The sequence below is a fragment of the Mauremys reevesii genome, linkage group 5 (genome assembly GCF_016161935.1).
Source record: "Mauremys reevesii isolate NIE-2019 linkage group 5, ASM1616193v1, whole genome shotgun sequence".
Lineage (NCBI taxonomy): Eukaryota > Metazoa > Chordata > Testudines > Geoemydidae > Mauremys > Mauremys reevesii.
Genome location: NC_052627.1, coordinates 60,034,459 through 60,056,984, shown reverse-complemented (window position 1 = coordinate 60,056,984; position 22,526 = coordinate 60,034,459). Strand labels below are relative to the sequence as shown.

General features: G+C 44.0%; 1 long non-coding RNA gene across 1 annotated transcript; it reads left to right on the top strand.

Moving 5' to 3' along the window:
* Positions 1–762: 762 nt before the first annotated feature.
* Positions 763–9,558, top strand: LOC120405545. Its single transcript, XR_005598655.1, has 4 exons — positions 763–889; positions 4,144–4,194; positions 5,572–5,632; positions 9,504–9,558. It is a non-coding gene; the product is annotated as an uncharacterized LOC120405545 (long non-coding RNA).
* Positions 9,559–22,526: the final 12,968 nt, after the last annotated feature.

Sequence of the window (22,526 nt, the reverse complement as noted above, 5' to 3'; positions counted from 1 at the left end):
AATACTAACAAATTTTACTGATCTTTAAAGTTATTTTATTTTTTAAACAAAATGTTCTTTCCACTCCATCCCAGATGGCAAGATGTTGATTCAATACAAGGAACTTGGGAAGTTATACAAACAAGAATGTAGTCTGACAATCCATTATAAGTTGGCTAATATCCCTCTGCTGCCAATAATCAAGGCTCTGCTAACATTTTAGTTTTTATCTTTTTCTTTCTTAGTTTTTGCTGGATATGTTTATTCTGCTCAGCTAAATCGGCAGGTTTTCTTTTCTTTCTTTTATTTTTAATAGGGCCCTTTTTTCCCTGCCTTTTAAAGGAAAATGTTTCTTTTTCAAATAAAGAGCTTAGAGATATTATTTTTTCTTGCAGGTGGATTTATAGACATGCTCATTATCAGGCTAGTTTCAATCACAATTTTCTCACTCCTCCCCCCAGTCCCTCTCTTCTGAGCAATAGCACACATATAAAGCAAGAGTGTTAGAGCCAAAGGAACAATCGTATGGTATATAACTATGGGCAGATAAAGAATTAACACACATACAGATGTTTAAGTTTGTCCCCAGGTGATATTTGATCTAAAGTCTTAAACCCAGGTTTGATCTGAACAGAGATGCCAGAGTTCTGGAGTCTTCCACATTCAGCGTCCTTGACCCTAGTGGAAAACATCCAAATAAAACAGTTCTGCTAATTCAGACTTCCTTATAGGCTTCTTTATAGGGACCTGAAATTACACTATAAATATTAAAGAGAAATTTTTTTGCAGAGGAGACCTCAGGCATCAATGTGTTGGCTCTGCCTCATCCACCATCCTGAGGAGTCGGTTGGAATCCCAGAGGTCACTCTAAAAACCAAACCTCATGCAGGGCAGTGCAGAAGATTAACAGGTGAGCCATTGATGGTGCTTAATTTGTGCCAGAGCTTTCCAGGGCTGAGCCCCGGCACCTCTAGGTTTGGCAGTTCATAGCCCCCGCACCTCTGGGCTTGCTGCATCAGTTGTGTATGTAAAAAAACTTGCTTGAGCCCCGGCACCTCTTTCATTACAAATTAAGCACTGGCCATTGACTCGCTCAGTTATTTTAGGCTGTGAAGAAAACATCACTATATAATGCCATTTGTTTACTTACTGGTATGTCATTTTAAATAAATCTACTAAATTTAACTAATTACTGAGGTATTTCCATTACTGTCTGCTTCATCTCAGATCCAAAGGTAAAGTACACATTACATTTATTCTCATCCTATATGTTTAGAATTTCTACTGAGATCTCTGGATAGGAGTTACACATACGTAGAGGGTGAAATTCACTCATGTGCAGAAGGCCAACACAGAGCCTTTGTAGCATTAATTCCCACTTCAGCCCTCAACTTGGGCCTTAAGTGGGACTTGTGTAATGCATAGGCTTTGTGCGGGCCCTCTGCTGAGAGGTGGGTATCAGCCAGAGAGAGGAGAATTGATAACCAGTGAAAACCAGGCTCCCTGAACACCTTCAAAACAACTTTTTAAATGTATTGTAGTATAATTCAGGTGCCGCCTGCTGTACAGAATCTCTCTCTAGCATTATTAGGGAGTAGTCTGAATATCCTCCAAATATTTCACTCCCTTCAGTATTTTAGTGACTATAGTTAATCTTAGCTTACAGTAATTTGTACATTAATATCAGACAGTTCTCACCTGTTCCTCTTCCTAACTGAGAATTCCATGGTACACATTTGTTTAAATATACTTAAAATAGTGGTTCTTTAGCACAACTGCCTGCACTTTTTGTGATCAATATGGTTGGTGTATCATGAACCACATGCAGGGGGTCCTATTTTTGTTAGCCTGCACATTACCACAGCCAATCCCAATAGTTTATTCAGACACATCAATGTAATGTGTTGCATACTGCCTAGGGAATGTAGAGCATAGGAAGTTTTCACTTCCCTGCAGAGTGTAGCCACTGCACCAAGGAGTAAATCAAAGTTATGCACAACACACAGAACTCTGCCCTTTGATATTGCCCCCTTGGAGCCAGTTTGCTTCATTAAAGTAGGACTGAATGAATAAACTTCCTCTATTCAGCACCCATGGCAAGCAAAGAGTTTTAAAAGGTCTTGTAACATGAAGTTCTATAAAAGTGATTAAGTGACTTAGAAGCCTATGTCTCATTAACTTTTAATGAGACTTAGGCTTCTAAATCACTTAGGGGGGTTAAAATTTCACGCACAATGAGAATAATGATGTTTAACAGCTGTTCAGTTAATCAATTTTTTTTAAAATACAACAAAACATTTATGACAGCTTTGAAACTTCCCATTTTTTAGCACTGTCTAACAAGAAAGGCAATCTTTCACTCTTACTTTACATTCAACTGTCAAGATTAATATAGTTTAAAATAATACAACCATTTAGATTAGGTATTTTTAATTCCATAATAATTCAATACTGTGAACAACTGAAGAATTATCCTTGAAATTAGATGAAAAGATAGTACTGAAAATGCAAAAATTTCAAGTATCTGGGTTTCAGAATCCAGGACAATGGAGGACAAAATTAGAGCTAGGATAATAAAATGCCTGGCTCAAATGGAGCTAGGTACGTGGGGTAGCATGTGAAAGGAAGATACCAGTAGATTTAAAAGGGAATGTCTTTAAAATCATGATTCATCCAGTTTTAGTTTAGAGTGCTGAGTGCTGGGCAACAAGAAAGAAGCATAGGCAAATGATCTGTTCTACAAAAATGTGAACATTGAGATGGATGGGTGGTGTAAGCAAGAAAGACCGTGTGAGGAATGCAGACGCAGATGGTTTGGTCATGTAAAGTGCAGTTCTGACAACTATGTGGGTAAGAGTGCAACAGATCAAGATTGAAGAAAAAAGACTGATTGACCCAAGAAGTAGTGGTGGGATGTCCTAAAGGAAGTGGTGTGATAGAGGGCATGGCACTGACTACAGCACTTTGGAAGGAGACATCTGTAGAGCAGACCCTATTTGATGGGATTAACACAAGGAAGTAGAGATTAGGTATTTTTACTAGGCCAGACCATACACTCTGCCACCACTGACAAAAGAGACAAAAACCCAGTAGATGTTGTCTGGGGGTGCAAGAGAAGGAGTGTCATCCCCATGGACTACTTTCTCTGATCCCAATGGAGACCCTCTATGGGGTGTGAACAGGTTGAGAGCAGGACTGAGGGGATGTGCATTCTTCATGTACAATCCCCTCACCAGCGCAGTAGAAGAATCCACCTAAATTAATGCTGCCTATGAGACAGCATTAACATATATGCTTCTCCTCTCTGTGCTATGGGGAAGGAGGGAGGACAGCTTCTCAGGGGCTTCCCTCCTGGTCACTGTCCCTCTGGGGCAAAGAATGTCCAGAGGGGGTAAGGAGAAGGTTAGCACCTGGCCCCACCTCCCTCTGCACCACCTTGCAGTGCTGGCCACCTACAGCAGGATGAGCAGGCTGCACTGTCCTATAAGGTGGTGCAGCCTGAGCTGCCCTTTGTGCAGTAAGTCTATCAGGGCATGGTTTTGCCTCCTTGTACTGCCCAGGGACAGGGAAGCTCCAAAAAACCCCAGCTTGGACCAGTGATATCACAATTTGACACTGAGTCATTTTTCTGAATCCCTCACATCTCATGTGCCACAGAGGCCCACTGAGGGTTCACCGGTCTGTAACAGCCACACCTTTCAGACCTGACAAACTCACTACTCCTGACACATTGCTGTCATGGTATTTAGCAAATAAAAGCTTATATCATATTGGTCAGCATAAGGATTGCAAGATGCATATATCGGTGTCAGGCAAGAAGTTGAGTGTATGCGCTAAAAATATTTTTAAACTATGTAACCAGACAGGGTTGATAAACAAGTATTTCCCAGACAAAAGAATGTTGATTCTGCCTAGAGCGCTGAAGTAAGTAAGCAGGACCAGTCAAACACAATGGGAGTTCATTTGCATCTGAAGTCAACAGGACTATCCAATTAACAAGAGGATAATTAAACAATGTGGCACTAGCACTACAGGGAACAAACAGCAGGAATGCATTTCAGAGGTGTATAGGACTACAAGGTTTGTGTGTGAGGGGGGTGTCTAAAAGATATTTTTGTTATCCAGCAATGGGGGATCAAAAAAACCAGTGTTTTTTGTATCCAGGGAAGCTGGATCCTGGCTCTGGAGGCTGGTGACACTGAGAGGCTGCTGAAGGTGAGATGCTTATCTGAGATTTTAGCCTGGTACAGTTATGTTAGTCTTGTACAAGCATGTTATACTTTTGTTTTATTTGTAACCATATCTGTTTCCACTATCCTTATTCAGAATCACTTAAATCTCTATCTCTGTTAACAAACTTCTGTTTTATCATAAGTCGATCTCAGTTCTGTAATATTTAGTGTGAATTTTTAGTTGAATCAAACCACCAGCATGTATGCTGTCTCACTGAAAAATGCAGTCTGTAATTTCTGTGAGTGTCTGGTGACAGTGGCTGAATACTCCAGGGGAACTCCAGTGCTCTTCCAGGGGGGGACTAAGAATTATCTTCAAGGCAAAGTCTGTGCCAGCAAATCTCTTTTACTCAGGGAGGGGTGTGACACAATGACCTATGGTTTGGGGCGAGGAGGGGGGCAAGAAAGTGTCGCACCCTGCAACCCTATACTAAAAATCCAATAGTGCATCGATCAAAGTGCACTACAGAACTTTTAGTGGGTGCTGGCAGGGTCCTCACAGCCAGGTGTTGCCTCGCAGGCTAGAGTGACATAGATTTATACCCCAGCTTGCTATACTAAATTGCCATGTAAACAAGCCCCCAGTCAGGCAGAGCAGGGACTTGAAACTGGATCACCCACACATCACAAGCTAGTGCCCTAACCACCAGGCTCTAGAGTGTTTCTCTCACCAATTCTGATATGCCTCCTGGTGAAATGAAATAAAAATGTTCATCAGTCCTAATTATAACCTTTTGAAAAACTATTTTTCCAAATGCTATAAAGTGCAGTGTAGCATGCTGCATGGAAAAAAAATACTTGTCCACAAAAGTCTGAATGTTTGTGTTTGCTTTTCATGGTTTAAGGGTGACACTTCATTCATTACTCTCTATATAAGTCAGACATGGTGCCCAGGTTCTAAAGCCATTGGGAGATCTTACATAAAGATCATACATAATAAAATAGTACCAAGGCACAAGGGTGAGTAAAATATGGAGATTTAGCCTTAAGTCTTAGTTTCCATTCTTTCACGCCTTACTGTTATTTGAACTATATATAATTGAGATCTAATATGTAACAGCATTTCTTCACCTGACCAAGACTTATTTATGCTTATAAATTATGCCTTATTATCTAATTAGTTTAGTTATTTTAGCTGAATTTATGAGCCGGTGATGTGGCCAATTTGGTACATAGTTATTAAACTATGCATGATTTTTATTGTTAGATTTTTCCCAAGTATGCACTAATTCCATCCTTTTGAGATGTACTTTACCTAGTGAATACTATGTTATTAAGAATTTGATTAGTATATTAAAAGCTAGAGATGTGTGACTAGTGAATTACCTAATTGTGTGACCTATTGTAATTTTTTTTGCAGGATATGAGGTATTTCATTTTCAGTCTGGACATGGGGAAAGAAGTTAAATGAGTTTCTAAAGGTATTCAGAGATCTGCCAAAACTTTTTAGGCTGTTTAATTCTGACCAGGCTTTAAAATGTTATGGCTGGCTATACTCAACAGTGCAAAGGCACAGTACAGCATCTTTAATGCACTAACCCAGCTTCCACTCGGGGGAATGGTAGCCAAGCGAAATATTCAGTTTGTTCTTGTTTCATAAATAATTGTTATCAATGGTTTTTAATATAATCAGGAAGAAATGTTGATATCCAGGAATCAGACAATGTTGCTTACATTACAGTGGGTAGAGACATCATAGTTAAGACTGAGTTCTGTTTTGCCTTTGAAGTGGGAGATCAACCTCCTTGTTTTGTATGAAAAACACAATGGGTGAAATCCTAGCTCCACTGAACATAACGGGAGTACTTACTTCTTACTATATTGACTTCAATGGGATCAGGATTTCATCTAGTGCAGTAGTTCCCAAAGTAGGGTCCCCAGGCCTCTGGGGGTCCATCCCTTGAGCCTTGCAGGGGTCCATCCCTTGAGCAAGTGCCAGAATGCTCCACAACAATGTTCCAGCACTTTCGCTGCATGGAGGATGCCATTTTGTTCTCAAGATGGAGTCCTTCACACAGCAAGATCACAGAAGAATTGGTGTTCTCCCCACAGCGTGATCTTGCACACACCGTGCGTGAGAGGTCTAGTAGTACCAGAAATTAAAGGGGTCCAGGACATTTAGTCAGATGCCAAAGGGGCCCTTGGTGAAAAAGAGTTTGGGATCTAGTGTATCTGGCCTAAATTTTTTGCAAATAATCTGTATAGTGCCTGAGGCATTATGAATAATGTCTGAGGCATTTCAAGTAAATCTGCTAATTAGTTTGCGAGTTCTAATTAATTAAAATGGGCCTTACATTTGTTTTGCATTCTGAGTCTCATGATTGTTTACGCTCCTCTAGCATCAAAAGTAGAAACTGTAGAAAGACAAAAAGTTGGACATAGTGAGAGTTTGGACCTCTGGGAAACAACAAGGATTCTGGTGGCACCTTAAAAACTAACAGATTTATTTGGGCATAAGTTTTCGTGAGTAAAAAACCCACTTCTTCAGATAAGAATGGTTTTTTTACCAATGAAAGCTTATGCCCAAATAAATCTGTTAGTCTTTAAGGTGCCACCGGACTCCTTGTTGTTTTTGTGGATACAGACTAACATGGGTACCCCTCTGATACTTGGATCTCTGGGATTATACAATTATTAATGGGAAAATATATTAGCAATATTTGTAATAACTGAATCCTTATGTTCGGCAGCTAGCCAGCAAAGAGCATTATTTGTGCTGGCTACTTCCGTTCTTAGACACAATATGTGCAAACTTTTTTGAACAATTTAGGAGAGGAATGCACAATGCTTTTTCATATGCCCCAGTAATGTTCCTTGCATCTGAAACCAAGGGCTTACACGGTGTACAGGGAATAGGTTTTGCTAGTCTATTTGTGGTTTATTCAGGAAAAGGATCTTCAGTAAAAGAATGGAGACTTGTTGAAGACCAGGATCTTTGACATAGTAGCAGTTGTTCTGACACAGGATGGGATCGCCATGAAACTGTTCCACTTGCTCAAGAGTGGAAGTACTAAACTCACTGAACCATTTCATAAAGAACAGGAACTTTAGCAAAGTGCTCCATTACTTTGTAAAAAAATAGTCATTAAACTATTTGGTACAACAGGTCAAATAAGAACAAATTAAAAATGGGCCAGCAAGTTCCCTCTTGGCCCAGTCTACCTGCGCCCCTCCCCACATTCCCACCCCCAAATGGCCATACAGGCAAACCGGAACCTGGATGAGTCACATGACAAATGACAGTGACAAACCAACACAAAGGCAATACTGAACTTAAAGCCCAAAAATGAAAATGACTCTTCTAATGCAAAACCAAGGAAATGAAAAAGACAGCCAATAGGGCACACCTTCCATTCCTCCACCTAGACACACTCACACCCCTCTCCACTAGCACACCCACCATACATCAAAGAGAACACACCACAACCTTAATTCTGCCCCAGTAGGGATGCCATCCTTCTAGCACCACTTTCCCCAAATTCCAATGTCCGCACCACCACAAACAGACCAGACTCCTCTCACCTCTTCTAGCCCTTCTGCACAGTACTGTGAAGCTACAAGTGCTCATGTTAAGGAAGGTAGTGCTGAAAGACTGGCATCGCTTCTGCCACATTCTCTCTGGTATATGGTGGTTTTGATGGTTTTGTGCTAGGTCCATTATATTTAGACCAACCTTAACTGACACACAATGCAGTATATTTCTATATTAATACCTAGAGTTATAGCCAGCGGCATTCTAGCATAGATAGCAAAGGTTGAATTCAACAACTAAAAATTACATATGCTGTGGTATACACAATTACAAACTATACAAAATCCTATTATAAATAAGGCCCTACTTGAATTGTGGAATGATTGACAAAAAATTGCAGCTGAGCTGCGGACAAGCATGGAAAGTAATAATGGACCTTATTAATAATTAGTCAATTATGACTTTTCCATGATTTTCCGCTATTAGCCGCCTGGGGCTGACGGCAGGAACCTGGGGCTGAGAAAGGGAGCTGATGCTGTCAGCCGCCTGGGGCTGAGAGAGGGAGCCCGAGGCTGACAGTGGCCACTCGGAGCTGACAGCAGGGGCTCCCACTCCCACTCTCAGCCCTGTGCATCCCCTGTGTCAGCCACACACATGGTGGGGCTCTTGCTGTCAAAATTGCAGTGGGGGCCTAATATTGCAGAATCTGCAATTTTTGCAATATTGCAAGTTCATAGAATCATAGAATATCAGTGTTGGAGGGGACCTCAAGAGGTCATCAGTCCAACCCCCTGCTCAAAGCAGGACCAATTGGTTGCTATGCAACCTTGAACAAATCCCTTCACCGCTCTGTGCTTTAGTTTCCCCTTCAAGGATGGGGCCAACAATACCTATTTTCCTTTATAAACTGCTTTAAGTTCTGTGGATCTAGGTAAGAGCTAAGTATTAACATTATTAATATTCAAATGCAAAATATTAATTATAACCATAACTCTAATTAATTATAATCATAACTCTAAACAGGATTATATGGCAGATACATCTACATTAAAATAGTTATGCTTCTGTGAAATGGTAATGAAGGGTTAAGTGCGGAAGCAGCACACCCTTGTACTGTGTAACAAGAACCCCCCCAAACAACCTGCTGCATAAGAAATGGAAGGAGGATTTGATGGTGAGCCAAGTGAACATTAATCCTTTACTTTTACTTCATGCAGTTTATATCTTGCAACACTTGCCAATCTTTTCAGGGTGCTACCTTTCTCTAAGTGAAATCTAAACTGGAAGTGTTCTGATCAGGTGCAAATCTTTAGTAGGGTCTGTTTGTCAACCTGCCTGAGAGTGAGTTAGGACATCCTGCAATATATTCTGATTATTTATTTAACTCTACATTAATCTGTTTTCTGAATAAACAAACAAAGATATTTCCGTAAGATTTCAACATCAAGTGACATGAATTATAGTTGTACACTTTTCCCATCAGGCACAGTAATTCACAGATAAGTGTTTCTTAAGGCCATGAGTAATTTAAGAAAGCGCTCCTTTAGGAAGAGAGAAAAAACAGTGAGCAACCCATCCTTTCATCTCCTTATGGAGGTTAATCCCTCCTTCTAGGTTAGGCCCCACAACCAGAACACTTCTCAGATGAAGTAAATTACAGGGTGAAGTACAGAATACTTCTGGGAATTATTTAAGAATGAAATAAAAGTTTATGTCTCTGATTTTCTATTGTTTTAGAATCTATTATTTAAGTCAATTGTCTTAGAACCTGAAACAAAACCCACTGAAATCAATGTGAATCTTTCCATTTTCTTCAATAGGTGTTGGATATGATCCTTTGCAAGCTATCAACTGGTAACGTGCACAGCACAAAATTCTGAATTCAGTGGATTAAATCCATATACCTAAGCATTTATGATAATGGATTAGAGATTGTACCAGACACTTTAAAAAGTTTGCTATGCTTTGTTTTACTGTGATTTAGTTATTCCTTCCTTTTTTGGTCTTTTGGAGAATGTGCAGAGGAAAGTGAAAAGCTGGTTTTCATGGTGAAGAGAACAATTCAAAATGAGCAGAGAATGAAGGGAGAAGAGTTATTAAATGTAATGTATTTTCATAGCAGTGTATTTTCTGTTGATTGCATTGAATCTTCTGGTTCAACATATGCTCCTGTCATAACATTCTGATTCTTCAACAACTCAAAGACAGAATATCATCATTGCAGTAATTTTGGTTTATATTCCATAATTGTTTTCTGACTGTATGCTTCTGAAGATTTTGTGTATGACTCCATGTATGTTATTGAGTTATTACCTACCAATGACATTAATCACTATGACAGACAAGAAGCAGCCCTGTTCACATCTTCTGAACTGGAACGTGAAATAGTCCTATTGCTAATGAGGATGATGACAGCCAGAAATTAAATTGAAAAGCCTCTGTTTATTCTCCTCTTTTTAAAATTCTTCTTCTTTGCCCTGTCTTTTCCTTGTCACCAAATGTGGTAGTTAAACATTAGGCAACTCCTCATGGAATTCTGTTAAACAGTTTCTTGTTGACAGACATATTATAATGATGATAAATGATGGACAAGAAAGTGGCCATTAAACTGTTATTACCCAACTGTAGGCCTTAAAAGTACATGCAGGTTTTCTCTAGATTTAACTTATTTTGATAGGCCATGAAAAAGCAGTGATACAGAACACAAAATGTAAATCATCTATGATGTAATACTGACCTGTGTGATGCCTTGGAAGTGGTAAGGGTGCATTAACTTTCTTCACAAAAAAAGCTTTGTTCTGACTTGACATTTGAAAGCCTGCTTACTTTCCCCATGTTTTTTCTGAATAAATTAACTCCCATATTACTTGATACGACAACGCAACATCCCTGTCTAAAAAGATGAACTCATATTTTCTTTAATTTGGCCATGCACCCAACCCCTTGAATTGATTAAGGGCCTGGTCCTACACTCTTGAAGTCAATAGTGGTATTGACTCAACGGGAGGTAAGATCAAACCCTAAATACCCATTTTTAAATTACAGTTTTAAGCACCCCCTAGAATACTTAAACTGAATCCTTTTTGGCTTGTTGGAAGAAGTGTAGGGATAAATAGGAATTTCATGCATGCATAACCCACACTTGCAGTCCATATACGTATATAGCTTTAATTTAAAATAAGTTTAAAGACAGATAACAGAAGAAGAATTTCTCTACCTTAAACTAAGTCTGTATTCAACCACACTAACGTAGTGAGGAAAAAAAGTGTGTTTTATGGCAGCAAAAATATTTAAGTAATAATAGTAATTTTCACTCACATATCACTTTCCACATGGAGGAGATAAAAGTTCTTTCCAGATATGGATTAGACCTATGCTGTTTACCCCAAGTTAGGTAAGTGGGAGTCCCCTCTGCCAGGACACTAATAAGAAGACAGAGCAGTTTAAACAGAACCAAAAGGAGAAAAAATGGGCAGCTGTTGATGTCCCCCATACCCAGAAAACCTGCACTTGTATGGAAGATGAAAAATAGAGAAAAACTAAGCTTAATTTTAATTAAAAAATTAAAGCCATCCAACTGTGTTGTGCAGTTATGGTGGACTGAAGTTTTTATGGTACCATATGTTCAGTATGTGATGTTTTGACTGGATATTAACTATACAGAAACTCCTTAAAACAATGGGCAAAATAAGGAAATGTACATAGGAGTTTGGCTAATCAATGTATTTACATCTAACTCTCCCTGCCAAGGGCCTAATCCAACACTTTAAGTCATTGAACATATTCCCATCGATTTCAATGGGCATTGGATCAGGCCCTAAATTTGGAAATGGAGAGGGCTTCTGATCTGAAGCCCATCTGCACTGTATACTTGTATGTGTGTGAATGCACGTGTGCACATACACAGACTTTTTTGGTTCATCACCTCTCGTGTTGTATAATACTCTTCAGTTATTTAACAAATAAGCTATGTAGTCATTTGTTTATAGGGAAAAGGAGGCGCATGACTCAAGAACATACCAGATCAAAAATATTTGGAAAAGTAAAAATCACATTTTGTTTATAGGAACTGAGTAGCAAAGTGAAGTCTTAACTGGATAATTTATTCAGAAAAATCACATTATTTAACTAGAACAGAGCATTGTTGAGTCATTCAGTCTTGTGCTCTGTTTGTCTGAAGAGCAGTGCAGTGACTGCCAGTTGTTCAGAAGTTGGTCTTGAGCCCAGAGCAGCCCTGTTGAAACCAGAAACAAGCCCTTCATTTCACTCAAAATTCAGAAGTTTAATTATGGACAGCACAACGATGAGAATGAAGAGCAGAGGCACCCGCCAAACTGTTCACTGCATGAGATTTATAAACATGTCCTGCATTCAATTAACATTCTTGCCTTGAGCTTATGCAACAGGTTTGTTTGAATGTGAAGAAAGACTGAAGTAATTCACAAGCATTACTGTGTGTGTGTCATTCATTTTATTCTCTTGTTGAACTGAGGGAGTAATTAATTACATTATTGTACAACTTTTAACACATATTGGTTGTTTCTTTTTTTAAAAAAAAAATTTATATAAAAAACCCTCAAGTTTGAGATTCCAGGGCCCTAAAGAAATATTTTTCCTGCTTCTAAGAAATCCTGTTCTCATTAGATTATTCATTTTTATGTCCAGCTACTAAGTTGGAAAGATTTTTTTCTTTAAGCATAAGATTTGCCTAAAGTAATAGTTGTAATTTTTCTAAAAATGTTCAAAATCAAATCCATTGCAAGTCCGTTCAATTGATTCACTACTGTAGCACAGCTTGTCCTCCATTCACATGATCAATGTTTAATTGATCATTTGCTAATGCTGAAGTGTTAAACTAAATACAAACAAATGGCCACCGGTTTTAAAAATATCAACTGGGCAAATCACCTGTGATGAGGCTAATGAGTTGCATTACACTAGCACCCAAAATGTGCTGATGACTGTATAGATGCGTCCCCCTTAGCTTCCATTCTCAGAGGACGACAATACATGCACAAGGTGAGGGCAAAGGGAAACAACACATAAGCAAAGTGTTCCATGTGTTTTTCAGGTTTTTTTGTATTATATTACATGCACAAGCGTACAACCACCACCACCACCACCACCACCAGCTCATCTCCTCTTCGCTCTTTCAAAGCTCTGTTTAAATATTTGCTACTAATACCAAGTTCTGCACATGCACCAGTTCAACTTGTGCCATGTCCTGGGCTTCACAGTGCATTGCAGCAAGGTGCTGGGAGCGTCAAAGTGGGTGGGCAGGACATGCTGTTCTAAGGAGTTGACTCAGCAAGGTACTTAAGCACATGAATAGTCCCACTGACTAATTACAGTAACTGATTACACTCATGGATTAGTTTTAAAAATAATATTTTATATTATAGTAATAGGTGTTGTTATAGATCAGGGGTCGGCAACCTTGGGCATGTGGCTCACCAGGGTAAGCACCCTGGTGGGCTGGGCCAGTTTGTTTACCTGTTGCGTCGGCAGGTTTGGTCGATCGCGGCTCCCACTGGCTGCAGTTCGCCATCCCAGGCCAATGGAGGCTGCGGGAAGCAGAGCAAGCAGAAGGATGTGCTGGCCGCAGCTTCCCACAGCCCCCATTGGCCTGGAGGGGCGAACCGCGGTCAGTGGGAGCCGCGATCGGCCGAACCTGCCGACGCGACAGGTAAATGAACTGGCCCGGCCCGCCAGGATGCTTACCCTGGCGAGCCATATGCCAGAGGTTGCCAACCCCTGTTATAGATCCTAATGCAAATGACAAATATTAATTCTTAAACTTTGCAAGAACCCCAGGTCTCCTCTTTACAGATGGATAAAACAAGTCAAAGAGAAATTAACTGCCTCACCCATAAAAATGAGTAGCAGAGCCAGCAGTAGAACCTAGGGATTCTGATTCCTAGCCCCTAATAGAACTATTTGACAGCATGACTTTTTTTTTTTTTAACATTTTGCATAATTTGATTACTTTCAAGATGCAAGCAGCATAGGTCACTTTTGCTTCAGGCAGGATTTTACAGATAAATAGCTCATAAACCAAAACAGTCCAAAATTAGTAAGTAGGCACTTTTGTCCCAAGTCTGAATCTTCATCATTAAATGAACGAGTAGAATAATATAAAGGTTTGAATTAATCAGATTGTCTGGTTCCACACAGAGTGACTTGTATAGAAGCTCACATATACACACACACACACACTATACAAGGCACTCAGTGTGGAACGAGGTAATCTGATGATTTAATAAACAGAGTGAGAATTCTGTGTGGTGTTTTTGTTTATGCCTAAATAATAATGTCAATTAGCAAGAACATTTGAAAAAGTGGTTTAAATGTTAAAAAAAAAAGAGAAAAATATTTCTGAAACAGACACAAGTCATTTAAAAAAATAGTTTTAGGATAGTGAAAAATTTTTATAACGGAGTACACATTTCTTTAGACAATTGTTACCTTATCCTTTTGTTATCTGTGCATGAAATATAAATGCGTTTTTTGGGATCTGTTTAAAAATCTGTTTCTCATAAACAACTTGGCATTTAGCATTTAGTAACTATAACATTCACAGAGAAAATGCCATGCTATCAGAAAGGATCATTATAACTTTAATTTTATTATATGTGGTGATTAAAGTTTAGATGATTAGAAGCTAACGTAAGAGGAACTAAAAGGAAAGTGAGAAGATAGTAAAGGTTAAATGAGTGTGCATCAGTACGCAAAGCAGGAGCTCAAGGGAGCAGAGTTCTAGAAGATTTTGTGAATTTAAAAAACAAAACAAAAAATATTGTTTTACTAAAAAGGAGAAAAAGTGATACAAGGATTTAAAAGAATATAGAGGAGCAAAGGAAACAGTCTGAAAGGAGAGAGGGCACAGTGGGAAAAGAGGGGGAGAACACAGTAAATATGGGGGCTGGTATGCATCTATTTCGCTAGGCTCACTCCTATTTTACAGGACTTCCCCTGTGTTATGCTCCCCAGCTCAGAGCTGTACTGCTGCAACATGAGTCTCCCTCCTTTCTTTTTCCCACTTGAAGGATGAGTTGATATCAAGTAGTAATCCTCAGTCACCATAGAATCCCACCCATAATATATACATATATGTACATGGGGCCTGGTTCTGTTCACACTGGTGTAAATGAGGAGTAACTCCACTGACACCAATTGAATTATACCAGTGTAAAAGTAATGGGAAATCAGAATTCAGTCCTCATTGTTGCACCATGTAGATGAGATTGTATATATGTGATACCTCGGCTACTTGAAATTCCAAAAGAGAATCCATGCAGCACAGGGGAAGTAAGAAAATAAACAACCCCTGGCCATGATATTATGGGAGGGCAGTAGCTACATATTCAAAATTAGACAAAACTTTTCCCCACAAAATTGCCTGGTATGTATAGCACAATGCCAATGCACTGGATGGCAAAAGTTTTCCATATAGACCTGTCCTCTATCTGCATCTTCCTATGGGGTTAAAGAGGTTTTCATATGCACAGACATTGATGTCCATGGTTAATTGTGCATAATGGGATCAGTCCTAATTCCACTGAAATCAATTGGAGAACTCCCACAGATTTACATGGGAGCTTCCCAAATGTTACTAGAGTTAGTTTATTTAAGTGTCTTGTATTAACATTTAAATGTACAAGCACAGGAAGTTATCTTCCTAGTCACCCCCCAAAAACTTTTTTAAGGAGATATTTTATTGTTGCCATCTTTCAGATGGGACTTCAAGTTGTTTTTTGTGACAGACTTCAGCAGTGCAGAAGCCAGTGGCATTTTGGGGTGATAAAGCACTAAGAATAATATCAATCATGCCACTGAAAACAGAATACCTGAATATATTCATGCATGCCTGTTGTCTACCAGGGTCATTTGACTTTGCTGAATGCTTGACAAGCCAACAAAGAAAAAGAGCTAGAGCAAGAGTTGTAAAGAAGTGAACATGAATGTTAAACTATCTTAACTTTTGGCAGCTCCCTCGGCTTTGTTTTCTTGCTTCCTGTTTAACAGGCCCTTTGCAGAGATTTATTGCTGATGTGTGCAAGAAAATTACTTATATGCCTCATGTTAGTGTAATAATATTTGCTCAATAATACTTTTTCATAAGGAATTTCTGGTTGCAATTATCCCTCGCAACTAATAAAAACAAAAGCTTATGTCGAATTATACTATTGGTAGTATCATTTTAAATTTGACTTAAGATGTCTGTTGTTGTCTGTTTCAGTTCTAAGAGCCGTATACTGTACTTTGATAGCAATGGGAGTTCTGTGAACAGATCTAGTGCAATGAATAGTCCCCAAAATGAGATTGGTCCCAAAATCATGATAATTTTTTTAAAGGGTTTTGGGTCTGTCTTTTGATTTTTGAACTCCTTTCTACCCTGTGTGTGTGACAATTAGTGTTGTCAAGTTGCTAATGGTAATTTTTCCTAGTAAGGATTTCAAAGATTTGTCCTCATATCATGCTTGCGTGTTATACCAGGAGCTAATTATACCTATAGGAGAAGTGGAATAGGTCTGTGGTGTGGATCTGAAGGTCATTGGCTCAATTGTAATGATAACACATCTGAGGGTGAAATAGCTCTATATGTACAAGAGTTAGCATAAGGGCCTGGTATGACTGTATATGGCAAAACATTGTATTTAGCAGTAATTTGGGGCTTGGGCTAATATTCTTTCACATTTTTATTCTTTGGTTAATGGGATTTGCCCCTTTAAGACTAGGTGTGCCAGCCTGAGTGTGTTAGCTGAGAGCAAGTGTAGGAGGCTTTAACAGTGTATCCAGCAGGGAAGACCTGGCCTGTGTAAACACCAGACAGTTTAGAACCTGATTTAATAAATTTATCTTTCCAGAATGCACCCTCATCGTCAAAGATGTAACATGAGCACTTATGAGGGACTGGATGACTCTGGTCATTTGTATAGAGCCGTCCACCTGTAGGCCACCAGTCTGAATTGTTTCCAGATCAGCAAGGATTGCAGTTGTTCCCATATAAAGGAAGCTTGGTAGCCCTGAGATGAGAGAAGTTCAGAGAGTCTCAACTCAATCCTCAGTCACTCATGCTTTGTGCTAGATTATGAGCTCTTTGGGGCATGGACTGTCTCTTGGTATGTATTTGTACAGTGCCTAGCACAATGAGGCCTGATCTCATCAGAGGACACTGCTAAGACACCCTGAAGCAAGGGCCAAAAATTGCCTTTTTCATCATAGGTTTGAGAGAGCAGGTGACATTTTGTCACACACATCAAGCATTGATAGGGGAAGTCAAAAGAGACCAAAAAAACCATGATTTTTTAAAATCTCATTATTTTGGGGATCTGCCTCATGTTTTTTGAGCTTTTGGGGTTGGCAATATTGCACATGCAACTGATATTGACAGCAGTAGGAGTGGCTCACATCTGAGAAAAGACGGTTACTCACCGTTGTAACTGTTGTTCTTCGAGATGTGTTGCTCCTATCCATTCTAGTTAGGTGTGTGCGCTGCGCGTGCACGACTCTTCAGAAGATTTTTACCCTAGCAACTCCAGTGGGTCGGCTGGGCGCCCCCTGGAGTGGCGCCGCTATAGCGCTAGATATATACCCCAGCCGACCCGTCCGCTCCTCAGTTCCTTCTTGCCGGCTACTCCGACAGTGGGGAAGGAGGGCGGGTCTGGAATGGATAGGAGCAACACATCTCGAAGAACAACAGTTACAACGGTGAGTAACCGTCTTTTCTTCTTCGAGTGATTGCTCCTATGCATTCCAGTTAGGTGATTCCCAAGCCTTACCTAGGCGGTGGGGTCGGAGTGAGACGTGGCAGAGTGCAAGACTGCTGAGCCGAAGGCTGCATCGTCTCTGGATCATTGCACCAACGCGTAGCGGGAAGCGAAGGTGTGGACGGACAACCAGGTGGCCGCTCTACATATGTCCTGGATGGGGACATGGTCCAGGAAGGCGGCAGACGAGGCTTGCGCTCTTGTAGAGTGAGCGGTGAGGCAGCTAGCTGGCACACAAACAAGCTCGTAACATGTCCGGATACAAGATGTTACCCAAGAGGAAATCCTCTGAGAGGAGACCGGCTTGCCTTTCATGCGATCAGCAACTGCTACGAATAGCTGGGACGAACGCCGGAAGGCTTCGTCCACTCTATGTAAAATGCGAGGGCCCTGCGGACGTCCAGGTTGTGAAGCTGTTGTTCACGACTTGAGGAGTGCGGCTTTGGGAAAAAGACCGGGAGGAAAATGTCCTGGTTTAAATGGAAGGCTGACACCACCTTAGGAAGGAAGGCCGGGTGTGGTCGAAGCTGCACCTTGTCTCCGTGGAAGATGGTATACGGTGGACCAACCATTAGGGCACGAAACTCGGAAACTCATCTCGCTGAAGTTATAGCGACGAGGAAAGCCGTCTTCCATGACAGGTAGAGCAGGGAGCACGTGGCCATGGGCTCGAAGGGGGCTCCCATAAGCTTGGCTAGAACTAGGTTCAAATCCCAGGATGAGGTAGGACGCCGTATCGGCGGGTACAAGCGGTCTAGACCCTTAAGGAAGCAGGAAACCATCTGGTTGGAAAAGATGGACCGTTCTCCTACAGCCGGCCGAAAGGCGGACACGGCGGCCAGGTGTACCTTCAAGGAGGAGACCGCGAGTCCTTGTTCCTTAAGGGACCAGAGGTAGTCCAGGATCGTAGGAATAGGGACCACGAAAGGATTAAGGCCTCTCTGATCGCACCAGAGTGCGAAACGCTTCCAGTTCGCAAGGTAGGTTGAGCGAGTGGAGGGCTTCCTGCTTTCCATCAGGACTTGCTGCACCGCCGCCGAACAGTCACGCTCCGCGTGGGTCAACCACGCAGGTACCAAGCTGTAAGATGGAGGGACTGTAGGTCCGGGTGGCGGAGCCTGCCGAAGTCCTGCGTTATCAGGTCCAGCCATAATGGGAGGGGAATGGGATCCTGTACGGAGAGCTCGAGCACCAGAGTGTACCAGTGCTGTCTCGGCCAGGCCGGAGCGACGAGTATGAGGCGGGCCCTGTCCCTCCGAAGCTTGAGCAGCACCCGATGTACGAGTGGGAATGGAGGGAAGGCATATAGTAGGTGATCTGTCCAGGAGCAGAGGAATGCGTCTGACAGGGAGCCTCGGGAGCGACCCTGGTAAGAACAGAACTGGTGGCACTTCCTGTTCTCTTTGGAGGCAAACAGGTTTATCTGGGGAAACCCCCACCTTCGGAAAATTGTGTGCACCACATCTGGACGAAGGGACCACTCGTGGGAGAGAAACGACCTACTGAGATGGTCGGCCAGCGTGTTCTGCACTCCTGGAAGAAAGGACGCTACCAGGTGAATCGAGTGGGTTATGCAGAAGTCCCACAGGAGCATCGCTTCCGTGCAAAGCAGGGAGGAGCGAGCCCCGCCCTGTCTGTTGATGTAAAACATCGCCGTCGTGTTGTCCGTGAAAACAGCTACACAGCGCCCTTGGAGATGGGTGTGGAAGGTCTGACACGCCAAGCAGATCGCCCGCAGTTCCCTGACATTGATGTGGAGGGAAAGCTCTTGGGGCAACCAGAGACCTTGGGTGTGAAGGTCGCCAAGGTGTGCCCCCCACCCCAATGCCGAGGCATCCGTGGTCAGGGTGATCGACGGGGGAGGAGGGTGGAACGGGACTCCGGCACAGACGATCTCTGGGTCCAGCCACCAGTTGAGCGAATCGAGGGTCGGTTTCGTGACTGTGACTACCACGTCTATGGGGTCGCGGTGCGGACGGTACCGCAACGCAAGCCAAGTTTTAATGTGCGAAGACGCAGCCTCGTGTACATTGTCACGAACATGCATGACACCATGTGGTCCAGGAGTCGGAGGCAGGACCGTACCGTTGTTGTGGGAAAGGATTGTAGATCCCGGACGAGGGAAACCATAGTCTGGTGCCGAGGTCGAGGGAGGCAGGCCCTGGCTAAATTGGAGTCCAGGACCGCTCCGATGAACTCCACCCTCTGTGATGGAGCTAAAGTGGACTTCTCGGCATTTATCATGAGTCCAAGGCGCTGAAACAGGGCTAGGATCTCGGCCAGTTGACATGCTACCAGATGGCGGGATGGACCGCGGACCAGCCAGTCATCGAGATACGGGTACACATGTATGCGATGACAGCGGAGGGCTGCGGCAACCACTGCCATGCAATTGGTGAAGACCCTTGGCGCGGTGGAGAGGCCGAAGGGTAGCACTGTAAACTGGTAGTGCAGGTTGTTGACGACGAAATGCAGGTAGCGTCGATGAGGAGGGTAAATTGCGATATGGAAATACGCGTCCTTCATATCGAGGGCGGCAAACCAGTCTCCCGGATCCAAGGAAGGAATAATGGTCCCCAGGGTTACCATGCGAAACTTGAGCTTGAGTAGGTATCTGTTGAGCTCTCGGAGGTCTAGTAGAGGTCGTAGACCTCCCTTCGCCTTGGGGATTAGGAAATATCGGGAATAAAATCCCCAGCCTCGCATGTTGTTCGGCACCTCCTCTATGGCACCCAAATTCAACAGAGTCTCGACCTCTTGTAAGAGGAATTGCTCATGAGAGGGGTCCCTGAAGAGGGACGGGGAGGGTGCGAAACAAACTGAAGGCGGTAACTAAACTCCACCGTACGAAGCACCCAGTTGTCCGTTGTTAACTGGGACCACGCCGGGAGGAAGTGGGAAAGACGGTTGCAAAATAACGGGGAAGGATCCGGTGCATAGCCTGATGGGCTGTCCTCGGGCGTGCCATCAAAATGCTTGCTTAGGCCCTTGAGGGGCTTTGGAGGGCACCTGGGACTGGTTACGCCGGTTGCCCAATGGTCTACGGTGGTTCATCCTGCCTCTGCGCCCACTATCAGGCCGTGACCTGGCCTGATTAAATTGCCGGTACGGTTGCTGCCGGAAGGCCCTCCGCTGGGTAGCCGGTGTGTGCATACCCAGGGTGCGGATGGCGATTCGACCATCTTTGAGGGTCTGAATCCTCAAATCCGTTTTTTCGGAAAAGAGGCCCTTGGTGTCGAAAGGGAGGTCTTGCAGAGTATACTGGACATCAGGCGGCAAGGTGGAGGCCTGCAGCCAGGAGATTCTCCTCATGGTCACCCCTGCGGCCACCGTTCTAGCTCCTGAGTCTGCCGAGTCTAGAGAGGCCTGGAGGGATGACCGGGAGGCTTTCTTGCCCTCTTCAAGAAGGGCTGAGAATTCAGGCCTGGAGTCAGTCGGTAACAGCTCCGTAAACTTAGAGAGCAACACCAGGGTATCGTATGTGTACCGCCCCAGGAGAGCCAGCTGATTGGCAATCCTTAGCTGGAGGCCACCAGCCGAATAGACCTTCCGGCCCAACAGATCCATCCTGCGCGCCTCCTTTGACTTTGGCGCTGGAGCTGGTTGTCCATGCCGCTCCCGGTTGTTAACAGACTGCACCACCAAGGAGTCCGGAGGTGGGTGTGTGTAGAGATACTCGTACCCGCTGGGGGGAACCGAGTATTTCCTCTCCACCCCTCGAGCGGTAGGAGGGATGGAAGCAGGGGACTGCCACACCGTGTTGGCATTCTTTTGAATGGTCCGAATAAATGGCAAGGCCACCCGCAGCGGGGCCTCCGCTCCAATTATGCGGGTCACCGGGTCATCGTCCTCAGCCACCTCCTCGACCGGGAGGTTAATGGCCTGGGCCACCCGCCGAAGCAGATCCTGGTGGGCTCGCAGGTCAATCGGCAGAGGGCCCGATGCTGATGCTCCCGCCACAGCCTCATCCGGCGAGGAAGACGATGACAGGCTCCTCCACTAACGGTGAGGGAGGAGGTCTGCTGACCATGGCTTCCGGCGCCCTGTGGTCGGAAGCCCTGGGCCGCTGAGTGTAGGGGAGCCCCTGAGCTTCGTGGTAGGCCCAGGGGGTCCAGAAGCCCCATTGTTGGGGGTCGTGGTCCTGCCCTGGGGGGTCGGCGCGTCAGTCAGCCACACTGCCCGCTTGGGAGGGAGACTAAAGGCTGGCGGGAAGGCCACGGAGGGGCAGAGGCACTGTGGGACTGTGCCGTCGATGCCGCCGGTCTGTCCCTGGATGGAGCCAGGGAACGGTGCCGGTCGTCGCGGTGCCGGGAGCGAGAACGGGACCATCGACCGCGCCGGTGCCGGGAGGTCGACCGCGATCTCGATTGGCGTCATCGGGACTGGCTGCGCGAAGTACGGTACCGCGAGCGGTACCAGGACTCGGACCTTCTACTGTACCGATGGTCGGGTGACCGGGACCGGGATCGTCTCCGGGAGTGCGACCGGGACCACGATGTGGAGCGGTACCGGGACTGCGACCGGCGCCGAGACGGAGAACGGTACCAGGATTGTGACCGGTGCCGGGATCTGGATCGTCAAGAAGGTGACCGTCTCCGGGATTGGGACCGGAACCTGGAACGCCTTCTATCCCGTCTGTCAGGGGAAGGCGGCCTCATGATGGCCGGTTTGCCCACTGACTGCACAGCCCGCACCGGCGGTGCCAGGGGCTGGAGGCACGGTGCCTCTGTAAGCTCTATGAGCTCTCTCGCCATCGAGAAAGTCTCGGGCGTCGACGGGAGAGGCAGCTCAACCACGGTTTGCACCGGGGAGCGCGGAGGTACCGGACTCAACGGCCCTGTCGGTGCCGGAGTCGACAGTATCGCGCATGGCCTATGCGCTGTCTTAGCTGGTGCCGAGGGAGCTGGCGCTGGTGGCTGGACGAGTGGTCCCGAAGCAGGTGCCTTGACAGACTTCTGCTGTGGCTTGCATTTCTCCGATGGCGAGAGGGAACAGTGCCGAGGCGTCGGTGCCGGCTGCTGCTTTTTGAGAGTCTCGGTACCGGACCGGTCGGGAACCACTGGGGCGCTCCGT